Source organism: Podarcis vaucheri (assembly GCF_965113315.1).
Source record: "Podarcis vaucheri genome assembly, chromosome: 2".
Taxonomy (NCBI): Eukaryota; Metazoa; Chordata; class Lepidosauria; order Squamata; family Lacertidae; genus Podarcis; species Podarcis vaucheri.
In genome coordinates, this window is record NC_138760.1 from 38,973,446 (window position 1) to 38,998,049 (window position 24,604).

At 46.1% G+C, this 24,604-nt stretch overlaps 1 protein-coding gene and 1 long non-coding RNA gene across 6 annotated transcripts in view; one reads left to right on the forward strand and one right to left on the reverse strand.

Moving 5' to 3' along the window:
- Window positions 1-2,598, reverse strand: part of CASKIN2 (CASK interacting protein 2) — a 99,010-nt gene extending 96,412 nt beyond the window's left edge. For 2 of the 5 annotated variants that reach the window (XM_082203355.1, XM_082203352.1), the window contains exon 1: window positions 2,111-2,596. The gene's annotated coding sequence lies outside the window, so the exon portion shown is untranslated. Of the gene's footprint in view, window positions 1-2,110 lie in introns of all 5 variants that reach the window. The other 3 variants (XM_082203353.1, XM_082203351.1, XM_082203354.1) reach the window with 3 other exon arrangements.
- Window positions 2,599-2,809: 211 nt separating this feature from the next.
- Window positions 2,810-13,055, forward strand: LOC309522015. The gene is made up of 3 exons (XR_014214812.1): window positions 2,810-3,166; window positions 10,445-10,528; window positions 11,946-13,055. It is a non-coding gene; the product is annotated as an uncharacterized lncRNA (long non-coding RNA).
- The last annotated feature ends 11,549 nt before the right edge of the window (window positions 13,056-24,604 follow it).

The following is a 24,604-nucleotide window of genomic DNA, read 5'->3' on the forward strand; positions in this document are numbered from 1 at the left end:
GATTAGACAGTAGGTAATGTGAAAGAAGGTCTTGAATTGTTGTTGCCAGTCAGAACAGATAACACTGGGTTAATTTAATAACAGCCCCTTGTGGCATGAGAGGTTTGTTAATTACCAAAACTGGAGCTGTGGGATTGGATATGGTGGATTAAACATTTCCTCCTGGAAGTTTCTGCAGAATGAACAGAAGAGCCCATCCACTCAAATTCAACAATGAGAGTCGTAACTGTCCCCCCCCCCCCAATGTTTTAAAGAATAAACATACGGTACATATAAACAACAACAACAACCTGGGCTCCATAGACACCCCTTCCCACCCAGCTGGGAAGGAATTAATTTGAGGCATTGCTCAGCCCAGGGGAATCAGCCTTCAAACACATGACATAAAAGCAGAGTGCCCTGATGCATGCACAGAATGAATTTCCCCATCACTAAGTAATTACAGCCTGCCCCATACATCTGGGTTAAGGGTCAGATCTTCCATGTTAGAGGGTGCAACTGATAGGCAGGCTTGGCCTCTGGCACGTAGCCACCCACTGAGATCAGGGGAGAGTTGCAAGTGTCCACCAAGAGGATTTTCCATCCAGCACATCCTGTCTCGCTTTTTCAAACGCAATGTTTTCCACGAAAGTTTAGTGTCAGTAACAAAACCGATTATCCTTCACTGTCCTGCAGACTATTGGTGGCATTTCTGTCCAATCCTCCTGCTCTCTTTCCCTGTCCTATTATATAATACAGGTGCAATAAAATAACACTCTCTCCTGTGTCTGTTGTATGTCCGAAAGATCCTACCTCGGCGCAGAGACTGAACTTGATGAGTTTTGGATCACATCCAAAAACACCACGGTCCCATGAACTTTGCAATACTAAGGTCAGCAGACAGCTCAAGATGCACACAATTTAGATTTCAATTGCTCCTATTGCATCTAGGCACCAGGAATGAACTCCAGGGGAGGGTTTAATCTGGCACACCTTCCCACCTTTATCAGAATCTGGACATGTACGGTGTTGCCCTGACACAGGATAGTGTCTCCACCCCATTGGAATGTGGTCTGGAGTACAAAGTAATGGTAAACATCCTTCCTAGCCGAGAAATCTAATCTTACAGTTCAGGACTCTACCTGCGGAGGAACTCTCAATATCTGAAACATTCCTTCCTCAAACAACTGGGGAGGGGGCAGAATAGGGAAGAGGAGGGGGCAGAAGAGCGGGATCATTATGTAAGAGGGAGACTAAAGATGCTGAACAACAGTTATTAAAAATACCAGCCCTGTAGGGGGAAGGCAAGAGAAACACTCCCGCAGCAGGAAAGAAAAGCCAAGAGCAAAGGTTACTGAGGAGGTTGGAGGCAACCTTTGAATCGCAGCAGCAAACATTTCAGATGTATCATTTTTCATGCAATGAATGTACACACAGCAGAGAGAAAAGGAGAGACGTAATCTCCTAAAACCTGAAGGCTGGCAACATTTCTCCCTCTCCAGTGAGAAACCGCGGGTAGATTTTTTTAAATAAAAAAACCTCATTAATTGTGCCCAATAGCTGCAAAGAGAGCGAGTTACAAGGAAATCAATTTGGGGAGAGGGGAGGGAAGGGAAGGAGAAGGGAGAATAGTAATCTAATCTTCAGAGCGGAGCAGCAGGAATCTATATGAATGTATGCATCTCAAACCTTGGAACAGTTTTGGAAAGGGACTTTACGAACCAAGGGAAGCAACTCGTGTTTTATCAGCGCGTTTTGCCATATAATGCCCTGGCAATCGAGTATATATATTTTTATAAGTTGTTTAAAAAAAACACCCAGAACAATTAACAAGCCATTGATTTCTACAGATCTAAAGGCTAAGCGGGACGGAGCGGAGCTTTAGTTTTGGACACAGCCGAGTCGAGAGTTTGCAATCTACAACACAAGGCACCGAGGAGTTACCAAATAAGGAGAATAAAGGGGAGGCGTGGGGGGGGGAGAGAGAGGAATAAACCTTTGTGTTGGCAGCAAAGCAAGAGTGCGATTCCTTTCCCCTGGTCCTGCCGCTCCACTACTACTCCTATTCCGCCGCCGCCACCTTGGTCCGCCCTCCCCCCAACCAGCAAATTTTTTCTTTCGTCCAACTCACCTCATCGGCCAGTAGAGATCCTCGCACTGCCCGGCGCACCAAGTTGCAAAGCCCAAAGGCGCGCACTCTCTCTCTGTGTGTGTCACACCGGCTGGCTGCTCTTCTGCAATCTCCTTCAACCGCCGAGCAAAGCTTGGCCAAAGCAAAAGCCAAGGGGCGGGCGGCCGGGCTGGCTGACCTCTCTCCGCTTCCGAAGCGCGCACTTGCGCGCAAAAAATGCTTTTGATCTCCTCTCAGTTCCCGGGCTCGGAGGACTTTGTGGTGCCGGAGGGAGCGAGGGGTGGGTGTGCGCGCGCGTGCGCCTGGGAGCTCGCGCGCGCGCCTGTGTGTGTGTTTGTGTGTGTGCGCGCACAAGCAAAAGTCTAGGGAACCCGAGAACTCAGGCTCGCCACCCCGTCGCCGTCCGTGCCCCCCTTTCCCGATCTCGCATTCTTCTGTTTCCCAGGGGCACCGTCGACCCCGGTTGAAATTGACTAGTCTAGTCAGTTTTCAGAGGGCGCCTGGGAACTCTTCTGTAAAGTCACCGCCGACGCCGCCTCCTTTTCTCTGCCCCCCACCCGCCTCCTCCTCCTGCCGCCCCGATCACTCTTTCTCTCCGCAGGAAATCCCTCCCAGACTCCTGTTCTTCCCTCCTGATTGGGAAAAAAAAAGCGAGAAAAGGGGGGTGGCGGACGGCTAGGCTTGCTGGGCAGGGCCAGAGAGTTGCCTGCTGCCACTCAAAGCAAGCAGAGGAGGGGTGGAATCAGGGGTTAACCCGATGGGAGGGTGTGTGTGTGTGTTGTGAAGCGTGTTACCTGAGCCCTTGGCGCGGTTAGGAACATGTGCGCACAGGTAGGACGGGCTCCGTGTCTGGAGCGTAGGAGCTGCTGAGCGCCATCTCTTCCCCGCCTTTCGCTTTCTTCCCCCCCTCTCCCCCCCTGCCTCCTTTTTAAGTGAGAGCCTGCAGGGTTCATTGGAGTCTCAAGTGGATTTAATGAGAGTTACTTGGCAAGAGGAAGCGGCGCAACCCTTGCCAAACTATGTGGAAAAGGAAGGGCAGAGAGGTCTGACTTACAGGTATCCATTAAGGGCGCCTCATATTCCCCCCCCTCTCGCCTGTGTGTGAGTATTGGTCTGGTATTATTTAGCCTTGATTTCTATGCCAGGTTTAATCTGGATGTTCATTGATTTAGTGATATTGTTAAGCAGCGTGCAGTGGCGTAGCGTGGGTTGTCAGCACCCGGGGCAAGGCAAGTAATTTGCGCCCCCTAACCCATGGATTTGCGCCCCCTAACCCGTGGATTTGCGCCCCCTAACCCCCAGATGTTGCACCCGGTGCGGCCGGCCCCCCCTGCACCCCCCACGCTACGCCACTGGCAGCGTGCGTAATGGTTGGAGTGTTGGACTAGGACCTGGGAGAGCTGGATGAAATGGGGAGAAGAACCATGTACACATACCTCCTCGAGCTCCTTGGAAAATAAACGTGGTATATAAGTGTAATAAATAAATCAAGCATTTGGTTGTTTTTATCGAGGCCTTGATGTTCTTAAGCACCTTTTGTGGGGGAGGTGGAATAGTTTATATATTTAATCATGTTTGGAAGTGCAAACTAGTCATTTCCATGGGACATATCTTCAAACTGTGGTGTTAATGTGTAATGGAAAATAGGTACAGAAAGGAAAATTCCTGGATGCCAAGTTTGGGACAAGTACTCTTTGGTGAAAGAACCCCAGCAAGGATTTAAAATCACAAAATACGCAGCAAAGCAAAGTGTGGGAAAATAGGCTGTTAGACTTTTAGAATATGCCCTTCCAAGTTTCTTCCAAACTTTTCTTCTTTCTCTGGCATAGAAAAAGACCACATATCTGGTAAGTTAAAAAGTCCCTAAAGGTCAGATTCATGTGCTTTTCCATACAGCATTCAGTTTCTCAGGTAGGCTAGAAAAGAACAATAGTCTTGATTACCTTCTTCCCAAAGTGAGGGGAAGTGACCTAGGCTAAGCCTGGCAGGACAGCTTAAAGGTAAAGGGACCCCTGACCATTAAGTCCAGTCGCGGACGACTGGGGTTGCAGTGCTCATCTCGCTTTATTGGCCAAGGGAGCCGGCATTTGCACACAGCGTCCGGGTCATGTGGCCAGCATGACTAAGCTGCTTCTGGCAAAACCAGAGCTGCACATGGAAACGGTGTTTACCTTCCCGCCGGAGCAGTACCTATTTATTTACTTGTACTTTGATATGCTTTTGAACTGCTAGGTTGGCAGGAGCTGGGACCGAGCAACAGGAGCTCACCCCATTGCAGGGATTCGAACCTAACCCTTTTGTGTCTTAATTAGATTTAAGCATGTGGATTATATGAGGCTGGTTATTTCACAATTATCACCTGTGATAAGTAATTAGAGCACATTATGAGGGTGTGTGTATTTGCATATACAAGTGAATAAGAAGGATTGTTATTTCGTATTTTGGATAGTTGCTTCCTTCTCCTTTAAAGGCATTTCAGATGCAGCATTAAAAGTACCTTGAAGACCCTGGTTGTCATGCTCGTGTGTAGACTATCAAAATTATATGTCGGTGCGGTAGTTTAAGTGCTGGGCTATGACTGAGAAGGAACAAGGTTGCTTAGTCATGAAGCTCACTAGGTACCTTTGAGCCTAACTTTCTTGTGAGGATAAAAAACAGGTGGTGAAGACAAGACCCATCTTATGCTTCTCTTCGCTGTAGGCCACTCTGGGTTCTACAAAGGACAAGCTGAACATAGCTACAATAAATAAATAATTTTTGAACAGTACGCTTTTATTTGCACATTGAGGAGGGTCAAGAGCTCCTGGAGTTCTGGGGAAGGTGTTGTTGGAGGGAAGAGCTCAACCTATACTGTCAAACCTTGGTTCCTGAACACCTCCGTTATCATACGTTTCAGCTCCTGAACACTGAAAACCTGAAAGTAAATGTTCTGGTTTTCAAATGTTTTTCAGAACCCAAACGTCCGACGTTGAGTGCAAGTAGCTCTTGCAACCAATCAGAAGCCGCACCTCGGTTGGTGAACGTTTTGGAAGTCGAACGGTCTTCCGGAATGGATTATATTTGACAACCGGGGTTTGACTGTACACTAAGAATGAACTCATTATCCTAATGTGGATCCTTCTGTAGCCCATACAAGGAAAAGGAATCAGCAGGTAGGCTTGCAGGGGGTGTAGAAATACAAATAAATATTTAGAGGGGTGGAAATATTGGGAGATCCCAAAACTGCCCGGTAAGGACTGGGCATGTTCAGCGTGCACAGAATGCTGAACAACCGGGAAATGTACAATCAAAGGAGGGGATAATGGAACAACGAAGTAACTTAGAAAAGGTCATAGCTGCCCGGGTGAAACCGTGAGTTTGGGGAAGGCTTCTCATAGTTCTCTGTGTTCACAATATGGCTCTTTGTCCCAGTATCTTTGACGTTACGTTGCCCCCTTGATCAAAGATTTCAGCCCCTCAACCCTCCACAATAACAGGCTTATCTCCCTTTGGGCTTCTTGCGGGAATACGTTTTTCTTTGACATTTCAAACAGATTAAATGCTTTCATTAAAGGTAAATGTTCACTGCTTGCCTGATAGGGAAAGTGCAGCTATCATGATTTTTCCAAGTCGGAGTGTTTTTCTGCCTTTGAGGAATGCCTCTTCTGAGTGGCTTCTGCTTATCTGTAAAGGACTTACCTCATTCCAAGACCATGCAAGAGATTTGTTTGTTTGCTATGAGCAACAGCAATCATCTTAACCCCTAAGGAATTATTTGCACTGGAGGTGAGCAGGGTAGGGGTGGGTACTAGAGAGTACCTTGTTAATGACTTCTGCGACCACATCAAGTGCATTTCAAAGGCAGTGGTGGCAAATGAAGATGAATTACTTTTCCATATATGGAAGGGCTGTTGGTTTGGTCCACCTAATCACTGCCCTGAGATCCTGTCCTGTCGGCAGAACTCCACATTGCGTGTGCAGAACCTCTGGCTGGCGATGATATGCTGAGACGCCGTGGGAGACAGAATGCTTTGCATGCAAACTGTAGTTCCAGGTCGCAGTTCAGTCCCTGGCATCCCAGGTAGGGCTGGGTATGGCTCCTACCTTAAACCCTGCAGAGCTACTGCCAGTCAACGTAGGTAAGGGATGGGGATCCTCTGGCCCTCCACAGGAATATAAGAAGCTGTCTTATAGCAAGTCAGATCATTGGTTCCTTTAGCTCAGTGCTGTATACATTGATTGGCAGTGGCTCTCCAGGATTATAGTCAAGGAATCTCTCTGGTGCTGGTGGTTGTTGAACTTGCATGCAGATCAGATGCTCTACCACTGAGCTACCTTCTCCAGCTATGTCCTTTCTATCATCCCTGACCATTGACTATAGTAGTTGGGGCTGATGGGAGTTGGAGACCAAGAACACCAGGAGGGCTACGGGTCCTGCATTCCTGGTGTAGACAGTATTGAATTAAATGGGCCAGTGGTATGACTCTGTACACAGCAGCTTCCCATGTCCATAATGTGCAGAGTGCAAACGTTTCTTGCACACAGGCCAAGTTGGTGGGCTACACAGATGCAGCCCAGTCCTAACCAAGTTTACCTGGAGGTGCCATAGCTCAGTGGCAGCACATCTGCTTGGCATGCAGAAAGTCCCGGTTGAATCCTCAACATCTCCAGGTAGAGTTGGGGGAGATCTTGGTCTGAAACTTGGAGACCTCTTCCAGTTGGTGTGTAGACAGTGCTGAGCTTGAAGGGTCAGTGGCCTGGCTGACTCCATAAAATGCAGCTCCCTATATTCCAATGGAAATAAACTTATGTATTGAAGTTCTGTACTGGCCCTCGGTGATCCAGCAGGGTTTCCAAGCGCCCAGCGTATTTAAAAGACTATGTTCGCTGGACAAACTGCACATGTAAAGCTGTATGGTGAATAGGGTCAATTAATATGCTTATGTGCCTTACTGAAACCATTAAGGGTATTACTGTATGTAATGGAACCACTATGATTGTAACTAATGCCTTATCTCGGTGGGGAGGGGTGTTATGTATTGAAGTTCTGTTCTGGCCTGTGAATAAACAAGAGCTGTTTGAAGAATCACTGTGTCGTCTGATATGTCACCCACAACTTAACATAAACTACCCTGGTTTCTGTGTGGTTTGCTTCTGAATAGGCATTCTTCCGTATGCAAGCAAGCCACTCTAATAAATGTGTGGATTGCACCAATAGTTGCTAAAAGATGACTCTTAACAATAGTGTATTGATTGAAGGTGTGCCCATTATAAGGCTCTGCCATCTACAAAATACAGAAATGTGGTCTATTTGGGTCAGTATTGTCAGCCCTGATTGGTTACATCTCTCCAGGATCTCATGCAGAATTCCTCCCAGACCATCTGGAAGGAGTAAGTGTTGAAAATGAGACTTCCAGGTGTTCCCCATCCCTCAGTTATAGCTTCTTCCTTTAAGTGTCTCAGAAGGTGTTTTGTTTTGCAGATTATCAACAGCTAAATAAACGACACACGTGGCTGGATTTTATTTCAGAAGGACCAGTCATGATAAATGTCAACCCACCCCCTGCCACACTTTCTACTGGCTTCTATCACGGTGGGAAGCAAATCAGTCCCTATGACAGTGTGTTGAGAAATGATGCTAAACTGGGGTTTATTGAGCAATCTGAATCATAGGGGGGGGGTGGCCGGGTGAGAGAGGAGTATAAACGCTGCTTCTAAGACACACCCTATATTTTCCAGTTCTTAATAAAGAGATTATTATGCGGATTTGATTATAAATGGCAGCATTTTATGGCTGCTATTTTGAAGAGCCTGTATCTATAAGTAGACACGCTTGGAAACATCACAAAGTTAAAGGTCTTGTTATTCATTATCTGACTTTGCCAGAGCTTGTGAAGTGCACTGACATTTATAACGATTCTTTGAATTTATGTGGCATCCTTTGTCCTTTTAAGGATCTTAATTAAGCTTCTCAACTCCCTGAGGAGCTGATAAGCCCAGTTCGAAGAGAGGTGCAGGAACTTAATACACCCAAAATCAAGGCCAGCCATATATTAAAATCAGGACATCTCAAATGGGACCTTGATAGCTGGCCTGGTTTGTAAAGGAACATGGCTTGCAACTTGCAGTTTTCCAATGTGAACTACGGCTGTTGAAATCAGGCCCAGTGTCAGCACACAGTGCCCTTAGGCATCTGTCAGGGCCCACCTTGGAAGCTGCCATTTTAATTTTCCACAATGCCCCACAACCCTAAGTTGAGGGCATTGTGAGAAATTAAACGAATGGTTCCCAAACCTGGTGCTGATCAGAGTGCCGTTGCTGCTGCTACCTCTGCCTCAAAAACCTGCCAGGGCCCGCCAGTGTCGGAAAGCCCCTTAAAACCTAGAGCTGGTCCTAGTCAAAATTATAATCCTGAAAGTAGTTGTATGCAGAATACTTCATGAAGTATTCCAGGGCAGAATCTTTTAGCATCATTGGGCAGAGTGTGAGTCTGAAGACCATTTCTCACTGATGTTTACCCTCAAGCCAGACATTAGCCCAGCTGGGACGAGAACAAGAACAAATTGTGGGGCGGGGGGGGGGGGAGGCAGGGAGGGAAAGCTGTGAGGATGTTTAGTTAGCAATTCCCCATACTCCCGCATTATCATTATGTGTCAATGTCATTTGCTGTGCAATGTGAACTTCTGCCCTTAGCGCCTGAGAATTAGGACACGTAGCACAAACAGATTTACCATCGGGAACAACAAGAGATGTTGCCATACTCTTAGCTTGTATTCTTAGCATGTCTTGTTCGCTTGGGGGTTGCAGGTGTAATTTCCCCCCACCCCTTTGTTTTAATTGTTACGGTTTTAACAATACGTGCAGAGGATGAAATCCTTTCTTGAAAGCATTAGTCATGTTCCGTGGAGCAGCGTGATTCCTGAACGGTGGCTCCGGGCCCTCAAATGGATTCTGGGAAAGTCATGGGTGGATCAAGCAGTTTCCAGCAGGTAACAGCAGCAATTCAACACTGGTTAGAACAAAGGCAACAGTTCACCAGGTGATTCCCCTTAGTACAAAGGGGGGGGGGGAGATGCCAGTGAGAATTATTTTGTCACAAAACGTGAGTGGTTGGGTTTAATGTATTTACATGTTTCTGTAGAAAGATTCTCAAAGACGCAACATGCCCAACCCAGTTCCAACACTGAGGAGCTCCGGCATGCGCACACTGTGTGTATAAATAGAACGTATACATGCATGCAGCATATTATATAGGGAGATGTGCCAGAAAGCCAGGACAGGTCTTGCCATTCTCTTGTTTGTCCAGCTCTGACGAAATGGTCTCTGAGTCCTTGCTCAGGTGATATTCTGTATACTCCAACAGACACGTGCAGTCACAGATATTTATGTGTATCTCTGACTGCTCCTATGCACATTCTCGATCATGAACGCAGAAGAGCTCTGTTGGAAAAATTCTGGAGGAAGGCGGATTTGGATGCTAGAGGAACTTCTGGAAGCAGTGGTCTCACTTTGCCTAATGTTAGGGCCGGCTCCGAGTATGTAGAGCATCATCTTGGATTATGATCAAAACTGTACAAATTATCTATAGGATTGCCAGGCCTTTGCCCAAAGGTGGCACCTGTCTTCTCACCCATCCACTGTGAGTGGCCATTTCACTGGGTCGAGTAGTGTGGCTTCCTCAGGTGGCAAAGAAAAGAGGGAGATAATTCCATCTGGCAAGCAGAACTGCTTCCTCTCATGGAACAATCGCCATAGCACAACATTGAATTCCACCCAAGAATTCCTATAAACTGATATCCAGGAAACAATAATTAAAAGATCATAAAATACCCAACAGATGACCAACAACAAATCAATTCAATTATCTAAAAACACTTGGCAGGACCAAAAACATTGTCGGCAAGCAGTGATTGTGGGTGCCTTTCTGATTTCAATAAGAACCATGTTCTAAATAACTGATGCCGCTATACTAAAAAAACCCGGCTCGCTGAGAAACTAAACAAATATGAAAATATTAACTCATGTGGCACAGTTGATCATGCAGTCAGGGATCTTGTGAGAGAAAGGTGGTAATGTGAAAAAGTACAGGGTGAGATTACACCCACAGACTCCACTCTTGCTGTTTTTTCAGGACTTCTTTTGCTGACAGATGGTGCACCTGCAGCTCCTATTTACAGAGACGCCTCAATCTCAAAGATGATTAATATCCACAAATCTAGCTAATCGCCTTTGAAATCGAGGCTCCTTTGTAAACAGGATGTAATAGCTTAGCTCCTAGTTAAGGAACTGTACCCCCTCATGCAGTTTTTAGATATGACAATGTAATGCTTCTGTCCTACCCTTATATTTCTATAGGAGAAAACAGTCTTGTGCAGAGTGGGCTCCCGTGAAGCTATAAAGTGAGATGTTATCTCGATGAGCCACTTTTGCCATCTAGAGGTAAATATCAGCACTGCCATTTTGGGATGCTTTTTCGGTGTTTGTGTGTGAGAAGAGCTGGGAAAATGCACTGGGAGATGCATTGCTTTGATGCAACGCCATCTAGCCCCCATGCAAACACAGCAGAAGAAATGCTCAATAAATAGCCTACATTGTCTAATCTCCATGCAAATAAATCAGGATGAATGACCAATAGATAGCCTGTCTGGAAGTGGGTGGCCTCTGTCTGTTTCTGAACTATGGTAAAAGGTAAAGGGTAAAGGGACCCCTGACCATTAGGTTCAGTCGTGAGCGACTCTGGGGTTGCGGCGCTCATCTCGCTTTATTGGCCAAGGAAGCTGGCGTACAGCTTCCGGGTCATGTGGCCAGCATGACTAAGCCGCTTCTGGCGAACCAGAGCAGCGCACGGAAACGCCGTTTACCTTCCCACCGGAGCGGTACATATTTATCTACTTGCACTTTGACGTGCTTTCGAACTGCTAGGTTGGCAGGAGCTGGGACCGGGCAACGGGAGCTCACCCTGTCACGGGGATTCGAACTGCCAACCTTCTGATCAGCAAGTCCTAGGCTCTGTGGTTGAACCCACAGCGCCCCCGCGTCCCTTCTTAACTATGGTACCTTCCCTCAAATATGCCCAACAGTAGTTTGGGCTACCTTAGTAACTGCTGTTGTCCTCCATTGCCTTATCTGCGGTCATTTGGGGACCTGTGAGTCCCTTATTTTGCCCTGCAATCCCATTATTTTACTTGTTTAGATTTCTATCCCAATTGAAAATGGTTTTTTTTTTAAAAAAAATAATCCCATCTGCCTAAGCACTCTCTGCTCTCCACTCTCTTGCATGGTATCTCTGATCTCTGTTTTATATAGAGAACTGTGTTGCTCACTGTGTGCAGCTTGCCTGAGTTAACCTCCGTCTTCCCACCCAAGGATAGGGTTGCTAACTTTTCTCCTACTAGCTTTTCTCCAATGCCTTTCAAAGTGCTGCCTGGCACACGAAAACAAGAGTTTTCTTGCAATGTTATCTTCCATGCCAGGAAAAGATATATATTCTGTAAAAGGCAGTAGCAATAGTAGGATTTATTCTGTGACCAGTGGTGGTAACAACATAAATTTGAAGCTACTGTCTAAACCAAAATGACAGAACATATCAGACCTATCCTTAACTTGAACTTGAGTTTGCTAGTTTCCTCTCCCCTCCCAGACCAGTTTTCTTTTCATGCTGTCATAGGCCTGAGTGCAGGGAATTCTTTGTGATTTATAAGCCACTCTGGGAGGCTTTTGGGGCTGAAGAGCAGGATTTTAAAAATTGCTTCATTTACAAGAGCCAGTACAAAAGGAAGAAGGAAAGTTGGTAACCATGCCCGTGATATGTTGCCAAAATTATGACATGGTTCCTTCTACTCTCCTGTTCCCTCAGCCCCTGTAATGAATGCTGCTGTGACACAGGAAGACATATCCTGCACCCTAGAAAGGGACAAGGAAGTATATTTCCACTGAAATAAAACACGCTTCCTTATGACTATAACCAGAAGCACCACTCAGCAAATTGACAGATTAAGGAAGCTGGCTATAAACGCTGATCCTTTTCCCAGCCCTGCTCTGCAAACTTCTCGGTTTAAGATAACACAAGAGGACTGCTTATACCATGGAAATGAATGAAAGCAAGGAGCAAGGCTGCAGAGATAAGAGGGAGAGAGAGGGATTCAGCCAGAGAGTGATCTAGCTTCACTGACCTTAATGAAGAAACCAGAATTCACATGTGTGTTTGTTGCACGTGTATAATTACAAACCAACATTTTATACTACAAACCTCAGTGAGCAGACAGTATATGCAGAGAACCTTTCTTTCTTGTGTTATTTCATTCTTTCATTCCTACTGTCCTTCATCTGAAGATCAGGATGGTTTGCAATATTAAAACACAAAGCACATACCATAATAACAAACCAAAACAATATTTCTCCACAGAAAACATTAAAATAGAAATAATTTATGCTGGCTCTAGGCATATAATTCTAGCAAGCAGATTTCTAAAATTGCCAAATTTCCACACACATCCAATATTCCCTATGACAGGAACCCATTTAGGAAACTGGTTGTATCCATTTCAAAACACCTGTTTAAAATTTCTAAATGTAGCAAAACAAGCTGTCCCTCTAAAAGTCATAAAATGGCATCTACATAAAGTTTGGGAAAACTAAAAGCCACTGATCTTATTCAGAGGAGGAACGGAAGACAATCCTTAAGCATGGGTTTTCTATAGGTTTTCCAAATTGCTATGTCCCTAAACACCAGAATATGTCTTAGTAAAGAACTATGTATCCTTGCATTGTCTGGAAACTACAGCGGGGCTGGCTTCCACCCAAACAAGGGGGCTCAATACCATATCAACATCATCTATACTGAATGAACTTGGAAAAGTTATCCCCAGTTTGTTGCCATCTTGCCCACAGAGTAAAAACATTTCCCAAAAGTACTTTATTTTATGACAACACAATTGTACATTTGTAAAACCTCCCAAAACCCAAAGCAAACATGCTCATTTTTAGGGCGGGCAAAAAGAGAGCAGGGACTCTTGCGGGCTTCAAAATTTCTCTGAAATTCAGTCTTCTATACTACTGTCCTCTTTTGCATCCAACCACCTTTCTCATCTGCCACATAGAAGGGGCTAATCCATATAAATCAGTGAAAAGGTAAAGGGGCCCCTGACCATTAGGTCCAGTCGTGGCCGACTCTGGGGTTGTGGCGCGCATCTCACTTTATTGGCCGAGGGAGCCGGCATACAGCTTCCGGGTCATGTGGCCAGTATGACTAAGACACTTCTGGCGAACCAGAGCAGTGCACGGAAATGCTGTTTACGTTCCCACCGGAGAGGTACTTATTTATCTACTTGCACTTTGACGTGCTTTCAAACTGCTAGGTTGGCAGAGCAGGGCCCGAGCAACGGGAGCTCACCCCGTTGCGGGGATTTGAACTGCTGACCTTCTGATCAGCAAGTCCTAGGCTCTGTGGTTTAACCCACAGCACCACCCGTGTCCCAATCAGTAGGTGGAACTTTAAATAGCATTGAGTTAAATATGATCACCTGCTAATTGCTTCAGATCAAACTGCAGTTGCAGGGAAAGGGGTGACTCAAAAGTTGGCAACCCCACTACGGACTAGCAGCTGTTTGATGTTGCTGTATTGGAAAGTTGATTCCATTCCCACCAGAATGTCACAAGGGTTCACTTCCAAATAATCCTATTTTTTAAAAAATCTACTGGGTTTCTAGCTCTGTTGTGAACATAAGTGTAAAAAAGTGCAGGAAATGTCTGGGGAAAGCCAATGAGGGTTTGTGTGTGTAAAGTTGGCAACTCTTCTTTGCAACAGGTCTGTTTATTTTTCTGTAACCAAAAAACGTTATCTGAATATTACATCATGAGAAAGGTAATACAGAACAGGAAGGCCTTAAACAAAAGCCAGGTTGGCAACTTTTGAAGCAGCCCCTTTCAACAGCCGTTCGTTGATCTGCAGCAATTAGCAGCTGAAAATGTTTAGCTCCTTGCTATGAAAAGCTTCAGGTGCTGATTTCTAAATTTCAAAACTATGTTAACAGGTGTAGGTCAGTCCAACTTTATTCCCCCTAAGCCTGTCGGCAAACCAAGGGGGAAAGTGGGAAGGGTTTCCACTCCCTGTATATCTCTTTGCTAGTAGCCTATATATTTATAAAAGGTAAAGGATGGTTAAGTCCAGTCAAAGGCGACTATGGGGTGCAGCGCTCATCTCACTTTCAGGCCGAGGGAGCTGGCGCTTGTCCACAGACAGCTTTCTGGGTCATGTGGTCAGCATGACTAAACCGCTTTTGGTGCAACGGAACAAAGTGAAGGAAGCGAGAGCGCACGGAAACGCCGTTGACCTTCCTGCTGGAGTGGTACCTACCGGTATTTATCTACTTGCACTTTGACGTGCTTTTGAACTGCTAGGTTGGCAGGAACTGAGACAGAGCAACAGGAGCTCACCCCGCCATGGGGATTCGAACCACTGACCTTCTGATCGGCAAGCCCAAGAGGCTCAGTGCTTTAGACCACAGCACCATCCACGTCCCTCGTAGCCTGTCTTCTTAGAACACAGAACTTCAGAGTGCTCAAAGCACTTCACATAAATGACCTTGTAATCCTTACAACAGCCTTATATGGTAAGAGGAGACTGCCCCCCTACTGGAAACAGCAGAGGCTGAGAAACTGTTGGTGGCCTATGGCCAGCTAGTGAGCTCATGGTCGAGGTGCGATTCAAACTGGGGACTTCCCTGATTCATAGGTCAGTCTCTTTGCCATTATGCTCCACCAGCACCCCATAGTCGCCTTGAGTGGACTTAACTCCAGGGGTCTCTTACCTTTTTCCTTTTTACACCAGCTCTGTATTGGATAATATAAGACAAATATGTACTTCTGTGCAGCTTTGCATAGCTTACACAGCTCCACAGATTTTAACACAGACTTTAGGTCCAGCAGGTTATATTTTATTCCGATGACTCAGAATAAACTAAAAGGCAATAAACAAAACAAAACCCACTTGCTGTGTAATTTTATGCATGTTTGCTCAGAAGGAAGTCTCACAGCATTGAGTGGGGCTTATGTCCAGAGAATATTGACATTTGAACACTACAGGGCACAATCGAGCACAGCTAAACCCATAAAAATGATTGTGCTTTTGCACAGCTTCTGCTCGTTTCAACCAGGCTTCAGCTGGAGAATTTCCCCTTGGGTTGTGATCCATGCTTTTGCGAAAGTAGATAGAAATCTCATATGTCACATTCAGAAATGGGTGAGCGTTACAGGGGACAAGAAGGACCCAGGAAGCTGCCTTGTACCCAGTCCCACCAATGGTCCATCTGCCTCAATGTTGTCTACACTGACTGTCAGGATTTCAGACAGGGAGTTTCTCCCAGCCCTACTTTGTGATGCTGGGCATTGAACTTTGGACCTTCTACACACAAAGGAAATACTCTACCCACCGAGCCATGGCCCTTTCCAACAAGCCGTTTATGCTTCCAAAGACAGTCATTCCACCCCTGCTTCTGCATGACATTTCCACGCATCTTCTAATGGGCATGTGTAGCCACTTGTAAAGAGCCACAAGGAATGCAAAACAGACAAAGTGATACCCTATGTCAGGTTAATTTTGGTAGTATCAGAACAGACACTTGGAGCACAATTTAGAAAGATGAAAAACCTGGTGACGAGGCAAGGATTCGAGCCACAGAGAACATTTTCTCTGGAATAACTGTGTTGTGTATTCTCTTATTAATAATAATATAAAAGAAATCCCACCCCGATTGTAATCTTTTGTGTGTGTGTGTGTTTTTTTAAAAAAACAATTGCTCTGGAAGCTAAGAAGCTCCGTTCCAGATATGCTAAGGCTTTCTAATTTTAAAACCTCATGCTGTATTTTTTTATGTTTTAACTTTTATAGGTCATGTTGTGTGATTTCAGCCTTGTTCTTATCCCCTGCTGTAAATTGTAAAGGCCTTTAGCTATACACAATAAATTGATTGAATATGTGTGTGTGTGTGTGTGTGTGCGCGCGCGCGTGCATGTGTGTGCATGTATATATCTTTAGCAGATCATAGGTAAAGGTAAAGGGACCCCTGACCATTAGGTCCAGTCGTGACTGACTCTGGGGTTGCTGCACTCATCTCGCTTTATTGGCTGAGGGAGCCGGCGTACAGCTTCCGGGTCATGTGGCCAGCATGACTAAGCCGCTTCTGTCGAACCAGAGCAGCACACGGAAACGCCGCTTACCTTCCCTCTGGAGCGGTACCTATTTATCTACTTGAACTTTGATGTGCTTTCAAACTGCTAGGTTAGCAAGAGCAGGGACCGAGCAACAGGAGCTCACCCCGTCACGGGGATTCGAACTGCCGACCTTCTGATCGGCAAGTCCTAGGTTCTGTGGTTTAACCCACAGCACCACCTGTGTCCCTTAGCAGATCATACTTCTGCATAATTTGCATGGGTAACTTATCTGCTATCTAGATGCTGAGTGTTGAGATAGCTGATTCTATACACAAGAGACATCAGCTCAATTAGCCACCCCCAACTTGGCACCTTTCTGATGTTTTGAACTCTAGCTCCCATCAGCCCCTGTCAGGTTGTGGAAGGCTGAGCTAGATCCATAGAGAATGGACAGCAACTTCCCCCCTTGGGTTCTGGTGGCAACTTTGCTTGAATCCAGGTATGCAGATGTGCATGTCACAACAGGCCTGTAGAAGGCAGGAAACAGCTGCTTCCTTTCACACTTACTTACTCAGATTAACCAAATGGAATGGTAGCAATAACTCCATGGAGCATGATGAAGCTACTCCTGGAAAAGAAAAAACCAGCTTTATAAATTGCTTCCACTGACTTATCACATCACAAAAGAGGATTTCCATCCATCTTTGTGGGATTTGGCTCCTCTGGCTGTCCTGACACCTGGTAAAGAACAGACAGCTTGCAAAAAGCATTGTCATAAATCTACCAATTTGTCTGTAATAATTTGGATTAAAAAACAACAACAGAGTTTAAATCGCTATTAGGGGTTGCAGGGACAAGACTGGTAGAGGGGGTAGAAAAATGAGAGCATTGTGGATATACAGAGGGAGAAAAGAGCCTGGAAGTCTGAGGGAAAGATACAGACAGAGGTCTTCCCTCCCTGACTCAAACCCCTTCTAAACCAGTGGTCTAAACCACTGAGCCTCTTGGACTTGCCAATCAGAAGGTCAGTGGTTCAAATCCCTGTGATGGGGTGAGCTCCCGTTGCTCTGTCCTAGCTTCTGCCAACCTAGCAGTTCAAAAGCACACCAGTGCAAGTAGATAAATAGGTACAGCTGCGGCAGGAAGGTAAATGGTGTTTCCGTGTGCTCTGGCTTCCCTCATGGTGTTCTCTTGAGCCAGAAGTGGTTTAGTCTTGCTGGCCACATGACCCATTTGTCTGTGGACAAACACCAGCTCCCTTGGTCTGAAAGCCAGATGAGCGCCACAACCCCATAGTCGCCTTTGACTGGACTTAACCGTCCAGGTCCTTGCTGCTTGGTAGTTCTTACATCCACTAATGTGAGGGCTAGACACATGGTTGTGTTAAAAAAGAAAATAATTACTAGGATCATACTTATGTTGCCACCTCCTGTTACATAACCAGGTTTGGTGCTGTGCAATTTGATAGCATCTGTGCAGACTGCTGCACGCTGCATTCTAATATTTGTTTTTCCAATACAGATGTGGTGGCCAGCCAGGCAAAGAGGAATCCCGCTGAATGAGTGAAAAGCTATCCACTGCTGAAAGTACCCATGCTGGGAGCCAGATGTCTCTAATTCTCGGAGCATGCCGCATATTCCAGAACATCACTGCTCCATAAAACATTATTAGATTCCATTTGTGTGTCTCTGAACTTCAAAGTTATTGCACTGAATAGAAGAGACTCTGTATGTCCCCAAAGGATTTGGTTTCTTATGGATTTATCTAGCTACCTGATGAGTGCCATTGTCTAGCTCATTTACTGTTTATCATCCTCACCGCTCAGCTATCACAGACTAAAGAAAACAGGCAGAAATTTGCAGGGGCCAGGGGGAAACCTGCTAAGAATTGCTAAGTTATTCAGGAATTCACGAAGCTGGTTGTTTCTTCAATTCGTTTCCCTTCCATAGTCGCCCACCAAAGCCTTACAACAACCCTGTGAGGTAAGTTGGACATGCTATCCATGCATCTGTTCTGTAAGCACTTGCACTTGCTGAGTGTTTTTAAAAAGTGTTTTAAAGCCATCAAACAATATGACGTTGGGCATCTGAGACATTTAAGCCGCAGAGGAACAGGCAGTGGCTGTGCTACGTTGCAGCCTCTGTTCCGGTTCTGCCATTAGACTGAGCAGTCCCACCTCAAGTAATAGATCTGGGGTCACCATCAAGAGGAAGCAGCTCCCAATTAGTACAGTAGATAGTGCAGGAGCCTTTAAGAAGCTGCAAGAAGAAGACATGCAAAAGTGGATCCTACCCTAGTGGCCCCTTCACCCAACCTCCTCCTCTCCCTGCCTGCTGCAAGATGCTCTGCGAGTGCAGTAAACTTGCTGCTGCAAGCAGGAACTGTGCAGAAAAGCTGAAGGTCTGTGTGATCACTGAGCTGGTCAGCTCCAATGGCTACGCACACCCTGCGCTACTCTGTGATGCAACTCCAGCCTTTGATTTTCGACTGCTAATGAGAAAGCCTCACTGTTTAGCACCCTGCTTCTTGGTCAACTTAATTCTTGTCTCTGTGAGGCAGGTGTGGAGAACCTTAGGCTCTCCAGATGTTGTGAAGCTACAGCCCTCCATCATCCCTGGTCATTGGCTGTGCTTGCTGGGGTTGATGTAAGAGTCAGCGGAGATCCCGAGCAGCAGAAACTACAGTGGTGGTACCTCAGGTTACAGACTCCACTAACCCAGAAATAGTACCTCGGATTAAAAACTTTGCTTCAGGATGAGAACAGAAATCGCAGCACGACGGCAGTGGGAGGCCCCATTAGCTAAAGTGGTACCTCAGGTTAAGAACAGTATCAGGTTAAGAACGGACCTCCAGAATGAATTAGGTTCTTAACCCAAGGTGCCAATGTACAGAGCAGTCATTCCCAAACTGTTCTGGGTCACCACCTCATAAATTCATCCCTGGTGCCCCTTACCCTATAAAAAGCATTGTTCGGAATACAGTTAAAGAATCTGAGGTTTCAGAGTTGGGAAATGCTCTTCTCTGCCAGTGAGCTTGGAGAGGTGTGGATTGTCAGGGAAGGCTGTACTCTGCTAGAAGACAGAATTAGACGTTAACTGGATCCCACCCCCTTCCACAAAGTCATTGGGGACTTTGTTACGCAACCGACTAAGGAAGAGAACAGCACACAAAGAATTCAAAACAGTAACAATTAATTGCATGCTTGTTCAAAATCCAATTAAAACCGTTTAGTTTAATTATTCTAACAAAATTGATGAACCTGATCCAGCTTTTCAAGGTCTGATAGCCATTTACACCTCCCGTGTCCTCCTGCCACCCCCTTGCTTCCTAGTGCCCCCTAGGTAACCCCCCACCCACCCAGTGGGCAGTACCACCCACTTTGGGAGCCACTGCTATAGGGGAAAGACAAGATTCCAAACTCCTTCCCTTGCTTTAATGACAGAGCAGAAAACTTCATTTGGGAAATGTCTATGGAATATTTATTTATTTATTTATTTATTTATTTATTTATTTCTACCCTGCCCACTCTGGGCGGCTTCCAACAAAATTCTAAAATACAGTAATCCATCAAACATTAAAGGCTTCCCTAAGCAGGGATGCCTTCAGATGTCTTCTAAAAGTCTGGTAGTTGCTGTTCTCTTTGACATCTGGTGGGAGGGCGTTCCACAGGGTGGGTGCCACTACTGATAAGGCCCTCTGCCTGGTTCCCTGTAACTTGGCTTCTCGCAATGAGGGAAATGCCAGAAGGCCCTCGGCGCTGGACCTCAGTGTCCGGGTAGAATGATGGGGGTGGAGACGCTCCTTCAGGTATACCGGACCGAGGCCGTTTAGGGCTTTAAAGGTCAGCACCAACACTTTGAATTGTGCTCGGAAACGTACTGGGAGCCAGTGTAGGTCTTTCAAGACGCTATGGAAGGCCTCTTACACCAGTGGCGTTTCCCTCACTTCCCCCCCCCCCCGACAGCAAGATCCTCTTTGTAACTTTCCAACATACAGTTGTCCTAGCACCAAAGAACTCGCCTGCGGAAGGAACCCTGAACCTTTTCCCACAGTTGCCTGAAATGTTTGTGGAAGATTTCCATCTGCAAAGTTTGATCAGGGAAAATGATGGTACAGAAAGCCAATATGGTGCTGTTGAGAGTCCCAGCTCCCATGTTCCCTGACCATTGGCTGTGCTGGCTCATGGGGACTTGGGTGTCCTAGAACTTCTGGATGGTGACACGTTTCCCACCCCTGCTCTAAGAAGTGGGTCTCCCCCCTCCCCAAAGGCAACTGCTTGGTGGGAAGCTATATTCAGGGACCACCATCACTACCTGTCTCTATTCCATCAGCAATAAGTGAAGAAAGCCAGTGGGCAGCTCAAACAGGTCCTAGTGCTGGGTCATTCAGCTTGCAACGCCCTCACTCACCTCTCCATCAGCTGTGGCCCTCTGTCTCCTTTGTTTTCCTCCCTTCACCTTTCTCCCTCTACTATTCAGGTGTCCGCAGGTCTGTGCTGAAAGGCATTTCCTTCTTCCTGTAAGTATCTCTCTCTCTCTCTCTGCCTCCCTTGCTCACTCAGGAAATTAAAGATAACCCCCCTTTTTTTCGCTGCTGGTGGATTCCCTATTTAACATTCTCTGTATGCACCAGCCCTGATTCAAAACAGGATTAGACATTCTGTTGCTTTGATGTCAGTGGGGCTTTGCACTTGAGGCAAAGGGGTGGAGGGAAGGGGGGGGCACTCTGTTAATGAGCCTTGCAAATTCCACACATCCACTTCCATCGGTTGACAAAACAAAGGTCAGAAGCATTTATCAGAAACCCAGATAATAACTTTGGCCAATTTTTATTCCAGGTGGATTACCTGCTGGACAGGGCAGGGGGAGGGCACAGAGACTGGAGACAGCCCAACTTGACCTCTTGTTATGGTGCTTGGTATTACCCCAAAAATGGGAAGCTTCTGGCAAGCAAAAATAAGGTACAATTTCTCTCCGCCCGCCCCCAAACCACAAGCCACTTTGAAAGGTTATCGGTCCGCATCTGTAAAGGGAGACAAGAAGCAATTAATCAAGTATCTAAAAGCAAGACTTGTTTGACAACCAGCAGATTTGAAACATACAAGCCGCCACACAGCAGGGAGTAAACACACACACACACACACACACACACACACACACACGTGTCAAGTTCAATAGGCAAGGCTGAACTTCCAGATTCCTGTGGGGAACAAAGCACCAGAGGCTACTTGGCTGGGCTGATGGCTCAGAGCAACATATGATGGAGATATATTTTATGTATCGCCCACTGGGTGAAGCTGAGCTCACAGAAGACAGCAAAGAGGGGTTATAAATACACCAGGAAGCAGAGGAGGCTGGTCTGTTAGGGCAAATGAGTCATGGCCCCACCAAGCTGAGCCTGCCATCAGCCAGTCCCCACCTGCCTCCTTTCTTACAACCAGGCCACTGGAGGCACTGCCTTTCTGCGCTTAGCCTCAGTGCTGCCCTTATAGTAGAGAGGAGGATGCTATAGGTCAGGGGTCAGCAAACCTTTTCAGCAGGGGGCCGGTCCACTGTCCCTCAGACTTTATGGGGGGCCACATTATATTTGGGGGGGATGAACAAATTCCTATGCCCCACAAATAACCCAGAGATGCATTTTAAATAAAAGCACACATTCTACTACAGTGGCACCTCGGGTTAAGAACTTAATTCTTTCTGGAGGTCTGTTCTTAACCTGAAACTGTTCTTAACCTGAAGCACCACTTTAGCTAATGGGGCCTCCTGCTGCCGCTGCTGCACGATTTCTGTTCTCATGCTGAAGCAAAGTTCTTAACCTGAAGTAATATTTCTGGGTTAGCGGAGTCTGTAACCTGAAGTGTATGTAACCCAAGGTACCACTGTAATGTAAAAACACCAGGCAGGCCCCATAGATAACCCAGAGATGCATTTTAAATAAAAGGACACATTCTACTCATGCAAAAACACACTGATTCCCGGACTGTCTGCGGGCTGGATTTAGAAGGCAATTGGGCCGCATTCGGCCCCCGGGCTTTAGTTTGCCTACCCATGCTATAGGTTATAGGAAAATACATCAGAAGCTGGGCCAATCTAAGTAGGTATTGTCTACACTGACTGGCAGTAGCTCTCCAGGTTTTTAGGCAGGGAGTCTGAACGATTGTACAGTATGGCCAATGGTCAGGGATGATTAGTCCAGAAACATCTGGAAGGTCGCAGGTTGTCCAACCCTGGCGTAAGCTTTCCCCTCATGTCTGTCCTCAGCATCTGAGGACACCACTGAACATACAGTGGTACCTCGGGTTAAGTACTTAATTCGTTCTGGAGGTCCATTCTTAACCTGAAGCACCACTTTAGCTAATGGGGCCTCCCGCTGCTGCCGTGCCACCAGAGCACAATTTCTGTTCTCATCCTGAAGCAAAGTTCTTAACCTGAAGCACTATTTCTGGGTTAGCGGAGTCTGTAACCTGAAGCATATGTAACCTGAAGCGTATGTAACCTGAGGTACCACTGTAAAGTGCTCCATTTAGTTCAGATGGCCAAGGCTGGACTGGTCTTCTCTGAATCTGAAGCAGCTGACCACGGGTTCCAGCAGTGGATTTGATAAGAGAAGTTCTTTATGATGAACGGGGGTGCCGAACCCTATTGGGGCGTTCCTATATTTGGGGAGTAGGGGCTGGGCACCCCAATGTTTAAAAAGTGTGGAGGCTGTGGAGGGGAAGGAGGGCCAAAGCAGCCACCTGCCAGTGGCGGAGCCAAGAGGAGACTAGGGAGGAGCCGGCGGCTATTAAAGCCGCACGGTCACAATGCTTGGCTCCGCCCCCAGCTCCTCCCAACATCCTGGCATCACACACACAACATTGCCCCCCCCCCATCACCCTCACAAACTGGCAGCTCTTTGGACAGTGCAAGTTTTAGAATTATATGAGAGAGAAAGAGAGAGAGGGAGAGCGATTGGCTGTGTACACACACTGTACATTTAAAGCACAAGACTTCCCACAATGAATCCTGGGAATTGTAGTTTGTTAAGCATGCTGGGAATTGTAGTTCTGTGAGAGGGAAGCTACTGTATGGAATGGTAAATGTATGGTATTTACACAGCCAGAGAATTCTATATAGTTCAGATATTATCACACACTGGGAAAGGGATGTACCTTGAAATGCTGCCTTCTTTAAATGTGTTGCTCCAGACAGCCACCTAGGGTCATTCAGCAGTAAGGTCATCCTTTGTAGACTATATGCATTTAATAAGAACCGCATTGCTGCAGCTCTTCATTTTCCAAAAGTATCCTGCAGCCGCACAGCTCAAATCTTAGATGTTACAGGTAGGGAGGGATTTTATCAGAGTTTATTACAAAGTTTATTTGGGGCCCCTTCCCTTCTCCATCAATCATTCTGTTTTTATCCAGTATAGTTTTATACCATGTAAGGTCAAGAGAGGGGTGGAGTGGAGCGGAGCGCTTTGTTAATTGTCTGCATTTAAGGCCTTATGCTTTTATACTCCCTCAATGATAAATATAAATAAAATAAAAGAGGATCAGAGATAAAAAAGCAAATTTGATTACAACATTTCTGTTTATGCTTGACTTAAAAAAATGTTCTCCAGGCTTCACCATTCTTTCTGCCAGTTTCAGCTTTATTTGTAAGCAATATTATAAATAAAAGTAAAAATTGCATCATCTAGTTGTGCTTGCTTGATCAAAACAACAATGCAGCAAGAGCTCCCCTGTAAACTTTGCAGCTGGTTTGTTGCAAGTTGGCCAACATAAGCTGAGTTGTAAAGGTAAAGGGACCCCTGACCATTAGGTCCAGTCACGGATGACTCTAGGGTTGCTCACTCATCTCACTCTACAGGCCGAGGGAGCCAGCATTTGTCCACAGACAGCTTCCGGGTCATATGGCCAGCATGACTAAGCCGCTTCTGGCGAATCAGAGCAGTGCACGGAACGCCGTTTACCTTCCCGCCGGAGCAGTACCTATCTATCTACTTGCACTTTGACGTGCTTTGGAACTGCTAGGTGGGCAAGAGCAGGGACCGAGCAACGGCAGCTCACCCCATCGCGGGGATTCGAACCACCGACCTTCTGATTGGCAAGCCCTAGGCTCTGTGGTTTAACCCACAGCACCACCCGCATCCTTAAGCTGAGCTGTGCTCAGCTGTAAAATGACTTTACAATTCCCTGTTCGTTATATCTGAGTGACATTGTTTTCTCGAGTTAACCACTAATTCCAAATTAACAACCGCTCTTGTGAGAAAAAGCCCAAATTAAAATACACAGAGATGAACTCACCCAGTCTTCTCTTCATAGCATTAATAAAGCAGAGCACCGTGAAATATATTGGGTTGGCTGAGTGGGTTTTTTGTGAT